Here is a 7,755-nt window from a genome sequence, read left to right as displayed (position 1 = left end):
TAAATGAGAAAACATCCTCCTTCAAGATAAAGAAGCGGCAGGCTATGTGCTGTTCTGAGTGGTGCCCCCTTACATCCATTAAGGGTCAGACAATAAACCCCTCTCCCCTCCCAGAGTTACGGGACCAATGGCCCAGATAATGAGGAGTTTTAGGATCTTAGAGGAATTGCCCGAGCTCAGCTGCTCACCTGCTTTGCTCTGGCTTTCTACCTCCATCACTGTCATGCAAGGCCATTCTATTAATGCAGCAGGGCACAATTCAGCTCATGTTCCTGGCACCACTCAATGCGCATTTGGACAAGTCTTTATGTGTGGGCTGAAATATTTTCTCCCGAACGAGGATGAATGGGAAAAGGCACATACTGTGCACAGTAATGCTGTGAAAAGCATTATTGCTGGAGAAAGTGACTGCTCTCCTTTCAGTGTCTTGATTGCACCATGGAAGACAAACGGCAGGAGGGGTATACTGTTGCCAGAAGTTCTGTGAATTCTGATAACCAGTAGTGTTGCTCGGTGCTTTAAAAAGTTCTAATGCACTGCATTCCAAGTGGTAATTGTTTTACTTTTAGAAAATAAATGTTGCCTTACTGTTGTAGTCACAAAGTATGACTTTGATACATCTGTCGCTTTGAACTCTGTTTGGTCTGCTTGCTAATGACTGCTGCCACAACAGTTGGAAAAAATGGCTCACTGAAAGCCAATTTGACTTCCAACATGCTGTGACAGTCTTTGTCTTGACCTATCATTCCACCTGGGAAAACAATATTTGAAGAGCGAAACTTCTTGTCAAGTTAATTGGTCTCTGTAATAAGCCTGCTTCCCAAAGCTTAGAAGCAATCAGCCTTCTATTTGAACCCATTGAGCCTTGCGTATGTCAATATGAGACATTCTTCAGTGTTTTCTAAATAAACAACCGGCAAAGAACTGCTTCCTCAATCTATATGCCATTAATTAGACTAAGGGAAAGTCTAATAGTAAATACAGGAAAAAACCCAAACATTATACCACATGCTGTTAAAGAGACAAAGCCAGTAGCTTCAATAATTCTATCCCACAAGATCCAGATGACGCTTCTGCCCCACTGAGAGTCAATGAAACTGAGGCTAAAATTGGATGATTGATTCTGTGAAATATAATTTTTTTCAAAAATATGAAGTCACAGACCCATATGTAGTTTCTATTAAACCACATTACCATGCATGCACTGATTTACACAATGCAGCTTTTGTTGGCACAACATTTGTAAATGTTCTCTCTGTGAAATCTTTGCCTTGCAAATATGTAGGGTTTTATTTTAGCATGTCCTATACAGAACCTTGACTTTCATCAAATGTAGGAGGAGCATTGGCATTTTGATCTGCACCGCATTAACACATTTGATCAATACAGGGACAATAAGCGCTGCACACCAAGCGAGCTAAATGTTCCCACAACACTGAGCACTGCCGTTATGTTGAACACAGAATATGCATTCAGCGCTAAACTCCTTTGCATTATACAGTTGTAAGCTCTATCAATTGAAAATGCAAGCAAATCTGACAAATTGTCCTCATTGAGCCTCCATTTTTAAAGGTGGTGCATAAGCCTCAGTCACCCTTTGTATTTTGTATTTAATCTTATAAAACAACACAGACTATACATACATATATATATATATATATATATATATATATATATATATATATGTTATATAAATGATAGTAATCATCTTCAGTACTTTGTCACGTATCCTTTGCATGCAGTGACTACATGTTTTGAGGGCTAGTTGCCTTAAGTTTTCCCTTAAGGATATGAAACACATGTTCAACTGGATTCAGATTAGGGGAATGACTTGAGCCAGTCAAGAATTTAACAGTTTTTGGTTTTGAACTGCTCTTTTGTTTCTTGTGCAGTATGTTTGAGATCATCGTACTGCTGTAGGACAAAGCACCGTCCAATGAGTTCTGCTGCTGCTATCAGCAGTTATATCATCAATGAAGACAAGTGAGTCAGTATCTGTGACAACCATATATGCCCAAACCATAACACCCCCACCACCATGTTTCACAGATGAGGGAGTGCGCTTTGAGTCATGGTCAGTTCCTTCTGGCTTCCACACTTTGCTTTTGCCCTTATTCTGATATAATGAACATTAGTCTCACCTGTCCACAACACCTTTTTTCCAAAACTCTGCAGGCTAATTTAGGTACCTCTTAGCAAACTGTGACCTGGTCATCCTGTTTTTTTGTGGCTAACTAGCATCTTGCAGTGTAGCCTCTGTAGTTGTGTCTATGAACTCTTCTGCAGACAGTAGTCACTGAGACATCCCCACATGCCTTTTGAAGAGTGTTTCTGGTCTGCCAGACAGATGTTTGGGGGGTTTTCTTCATTATAGTGAGAATTATTTGGTCATAATCTGAAGCGGTCCTTGGCCTATGAGGCCCTTTGCAATTACTGAGCTCACAGTGCTCTCTTTCTACTTAATGATGTTCCAAACAGTTGATTTTGGCAAGCCTAAGGTTTGGCCTCCATCTCTGACTGTTTTTACCTATTTCGCAGCTTCATAATGGCTTCTTCAAGTTTCAATAGCACAACTCTGATCCTCATGTTGATAAATGCCAATAACAGACTCCAAAAGCCAAGAATCAAAACTAGATCCTGGAAGCTCTCTTCCACTTGCACTAACAAAGCAGTTGATCATACCTGACTAATCAGAATCACCTGAGAAGCCATTTATCCCAAACATTATGGTGTCCAGAAATGGGAGGCAATGTATAAAAGTGCTGTAAACGTGTATAAAAATACCCTTAAGTAAAAGCTGAGCATGTGCACTTTAACCACGTGTGAATTGTTTGATTACAAATAAAAAATTGTGTAGTACAGATCCAAATCAAGAAACCAGTGACATACTAATGCATTCTATCTAACAGCACACACCTATATGGTTGCTGGCAGTCAGGTGAAACTCAATACAGTATGAAAAACGGACACAAAAAAGAAATAAAGACATTCTTTCACCTCAGACCACCTTGGTTTAAAGTCGTCATCAATGATCTTTGTCCCATTGTGGTGATGAGATCATCTAGTTCAGTGGCACAGCTGTCACCCAATGTGTTTCTCCTTTAGAAGTGTTAAAAAGGCACATCCTGTTGCACTGGACACTGTAGGGTAGTTTGATAAAGCTCTATCCTTACTTTTTGAAGCTGGCACGATCTGATGTGTGTACAATTGGAAGAAGATACATCTGTTCTACTCTAATATGTGTTTGGACACAATTTTCTTGCAAATAGAAAATATGTGGGATTGGCTCTAGTCTGGGCGTTCAGATGAAATTGACTGCGTTCTAAATGTAAAGAAAAGTAAGAGGTCAAAAGTGTGCAAGACAGTCAACATTTACATTCTGATCCTGGGAAGTCTTCTGTTTGATGAAGAGATATAAACAGGAAGGATTTATTACAACTGGAACCAATGCCAGAATCAAGTTACAGTGTAAAGCCCCTCATGAGCTCAGATAAAGTCTAAAAAGTCAGTAGTTGCTAACAAGTACCATCATGTTCCACATGTACAACCATTTTAGGCAACGTTTATCATACTTCAGTGAGGACCACTGATATTTGGCACCCACTGGCTGGCTACCAATGCTGCAATTTCCTTTCCAGAGAAAGTAGAGAATTTCCCATTTCAGAGGCTATTGCATTTAAAATGCAATTTTCAAGCCCCAAAAGCCTCTAATAAATTTGAGCCTTATTGCAATTCCACTGCCTGTTGTTTGCTATAAATCACAACAAAACAAGTCTTGTTACTCCAACATTAGATACAACAGACAAAAAGACACAGTGCTGCATTATGTTATAATCTCCATCTTTGTCCAGAAACAATACTGAGAAACTTAAGATATAAATCTGACCAGCATTTGCAGAGAAACTTGCGACTCCCTTAGCATCGAAGAAATGGAGATGACACGGTGAACGGGTTTAAAAGGGGAAATATGAAGTGCAACCGCTTGTGAAAGGTCTTGTGACACAGAGTTATATCATTTCTTATTTAATTTTACTTCCTTTATTTTTCTATCTTGCGAGGATCAGAGGGCATTATAAAAACACTGCTGTCAGGACAAACTGCAGAGTGTAATGTCAGTAAGAATACCAGCCAGCCAGCTCGGGAGAGCAGAAAGGCCAGACCAAAACTAGAGACGGATATTTCTTTCTTGTGTTGTGTACAAGGATAATACAATAGGGAAAAGACAGTTGTGACGTCAGCTTAGTAGTGGAAAACAGGGAGGAGCGACACTAATCACACAGTGGGTTTTTAGCAAACAACAGAAGAAATCTTACCGTGATTGGAGGATGCACGGTTAATGGCAGATTTTAAAATGATAATACCATACACCACAATCATAATACCAGGTGTGGTATATTTCCCATTCATTTGTTGCCTCTAGGCATCTCTTTACCTAGTTTGACTGAAGAGGGGATAGGTTTAAAAACATCTTTGTGGCCTTAGGCACCTCAATGGTTTTACAGTGAATTAGATCATAACATCGCATTTACGAAGACTGGGTGTCACAATTATTAAAAGTCTCCTTGCTTTACAAGTACTAACTGGCACAGAAGCCCCGAAGGCATTATAGTGGAGATTGTGGAGGATGATTTTAACATGAAGGAATCTGAATTTATAAGGACTGTCTACATTAAAGTTATTCACCTGATGGGCATCGAAACCATAAAGTCTCCAGTGTTAACTCAAACAGTTTATGAGTCCAAACTGTTTAAAAATAACTCCATGAGTATAAAATGTGCTGGAATTCCATGATTATCTATGGAAAGTGGAATTGTAATGTTCTACATCTGTTTTGGTCTCATTTTCTGTAGGATATATTTTCTTTACGGAAGACTGTTAAATAGGCAGCTATAAAAAAAAATAATGTTTACTGTTAGACACTTCAGCAAGCTGGATAAGGACAGTTTGTGTCTCAATCAAGCCTGGGAGAGCTGGGAAGGTCTTATTAGCATTTTAATTGTGCCACAATTGCAAATGCAGGCCCCACGGTGACAGGCTCATTAATAAGTACATTAACGAGTTGGGTGCAATTCTGGGCAATAATCCACAGAAAAAAAGGAACACGTCTTGATAAATCTGTCTCGCCTTGTCCAAGAGCTGGCTCTGTCCCCAATTCTATTTAAAAAATTGTTTCACACTGGCATGAGTGCAATTTTTTATTCAGTCATCAGCCAGAGCCCTGGGTTCTTAGATAAATAATTGTTATTTTGGAAATGTGTAGGTCTGTGCTATGCATTGCATCTGTTGAATGCATGGTATTGACATCGTGGTGTGAAAAGTGTCCTCTTCAGTCTACCTTTCAGAATGTGCTGCGCTGTTAATTTCTTTGTAGTCTTGTCTAATTGTGTGGCTTAAACTTATTTTGAATTTAACTCAATGGAGGTATTTTTGTGGCAAAAGTCGCAAATATCTAAACAGTTTTACAATTATGTAAATGGGGTTTCACAAGTATCTAAACGATTTCATCTATCCATCCATCCATTATCTATGCCCTCTTATCCTGAGCAGGGTCGCGGGGGGTGGACAGGCTGCCAATCTATCGCAGGGCACACACACCATTCACTCACACAGTCATACCTATGGAGAACATGCAAACTCCACACAGAAAGGCCCCAAGCTGAGACCCAAACCCACGACCTTCTTGCTGTGAGGCGACAGCGATACGCACTGCACCACCGTGTCGCCCTAAACGATTTCACAAATATGTAAATGGGGTTTCACAAATATCTGAACGGCACACACACACACACACACACACACTGTCTCAGTCCATTATAAATATTTAATGTGTAATATTATGGATGTGTTACACAAATAACCCACTGCATACAGTACAGATAGCATGTCATGTGATGGAATGCAGCTGTACTGTCTTTGCAGTGATTGCTACGTTGCTGAACCTGTGTGTTTAATTACTAATGCAATGCAGATAAAGGTTTGCCATCCTGTTTTTTAAAGTATCTCTATCATTTCAGCCAATCAAATCGGCCATTGTCATTGAGGTGCCTGTGATAAGAGGAGGCTGTTTATCTCAGCTGTGCCCCTCTGTTGAATGCCATTTTGCCATGCTCTCCTGGTTGGTGAATACCAGAGCGATGGAGCCTTTGCACTGCCAGAGGACGCCAATGTGCATAGCCAAGATATCCTGCTTCCAACATAAATCTGTTTGCACAGATTGTAGGATGTTGTTTATTTTAGATTTTGGCACATTCAGCCATTTTTTTTCCCTCCCCTGAACTATATATCTCATGTGAATAAAAGTGGCACTTGCCTGTCAGCAAGATGTACCCAGTGATTTATAATAGTTTTTGATAATATGGAGTGTGTGTGTGTGTGTGTGTGTGTGTGTGTGTGATTTGACTCTGTACTCCACAGTTTTAGATCTGTAATCAAACAATTGGTTAAAGTGCATATTCTCACTTTTATTAGAAGGTATTTTTATACATTTTGGTTTCACCATGAAGAAATCGGAGCACTTTTTATAATGGAGTCCCCCCCATTTCAGGACACCATTATGTTTGAGACAAATGGCTCACGTGTTTCTGATTAGTCAGGTATGATCAGTTGCTTCCTCACTGCAGGTACAAAAGAGATTTCAGTACCTAGTCTTGATTCTAGGCTTTTACCTTTGGAGTATGTTTTTGGCATTTGTCAATATGAGGACCAGAATTGTACCAATGAAAGTCAAGGAAGCCATTATGAGGCTGAGAAATAGGAAAGAAAATGGTCAGAGACATGCACCAAACCTTAGACTAATCAAAATCAACTGTCAGGAACATCATTGAGAAGAAAGACAGCACTAGTGAGCTCAGTAATAGCAACGGGCCGGGTAGGCCAAGGAAGACCTCTACAGTTGATGATAGAGGAATTCCCATCATAATGACGAAAAACCCTTAAACACCTGTCTGATAGATCAGAAACACTCTTCAGGAGGCAGGTGTAGATGTGTCTGTGACTTCTGTCTGCAGAAGACTTCACAGTGAGGCCACACTGAAATATGCAAAACCACTTGTTCCAAAAACAGGACAAGCCAGATTACGGTTTGCCAAGTACCTAAAAGAGCTTGTACCTGAAAGAGTTCATGAAAAGGGTATTGTGAAAAAAGTGTGGAGGTCAAAATGAACTTCCTAAAGTCCACTCCCCTCATCTGTGAAACATGGTGGTGGGCGTGCTATGTTTTGGGTATGTATGGCTGCCACAGGTGGTGGCTCACTTGTCTTCATTGATAATGTAACTGCTGATGGCAGCAGAATAAATTCTGAACCCAATTGGACGTGTTGCGTACGCTGAATAGACAAGGCAACTGTCACACGATAGCGTGACACCCCTGAGAGGAAGATGCAGCAGTGCTGGGGAACATCGTTGGAGAGGGAGAGCGTGCACCCACACAAACACAAAATAAAATAAACGCCATTTTTAACCCTTCCCCCTCATGGGTTCCGGGCAAAAACAATGAACTAAAACAACAAACTAAAATAACAAAGACAAATGAAAGTAAAACAGAGCGACAAATATTAGTTTCCCGCTCTGTAGCTGGACTGCTTTCCAGCAGACCAGCTCCTCCAAATTTTCAGTGGCAATTCACTTTTCCCTTTCATGTTAACAGAAACAAAACGAGACCTAACGCACTCAAATGACTCTTCAGTGTGCCTGTCTGGAATTGAAGCAGCACTTAACACCTGGGTGATTAGCAATGCACAGGTCGTTGCTCTCATG

The sequence above is a fragment of the Anguilla rostrata genome, chromosome 3 (genome assembly GCF_018555375.3).
Source record: "Anguilla rostrata isolate EN2019 chromosome 3, ASM1855537v3, whole genome shotgun sequence".
In the NCBI taxonomy this organism is placed as follows: domain Eukaryota; kingdom Metazoa; phylum Chordata; class Actinopteri; order Anguilliformes; family Anguillidae; genus Anguilla; species Anguilla rostrata.
Note: the sequence above shows the minus strand (reverse complement) of the source record.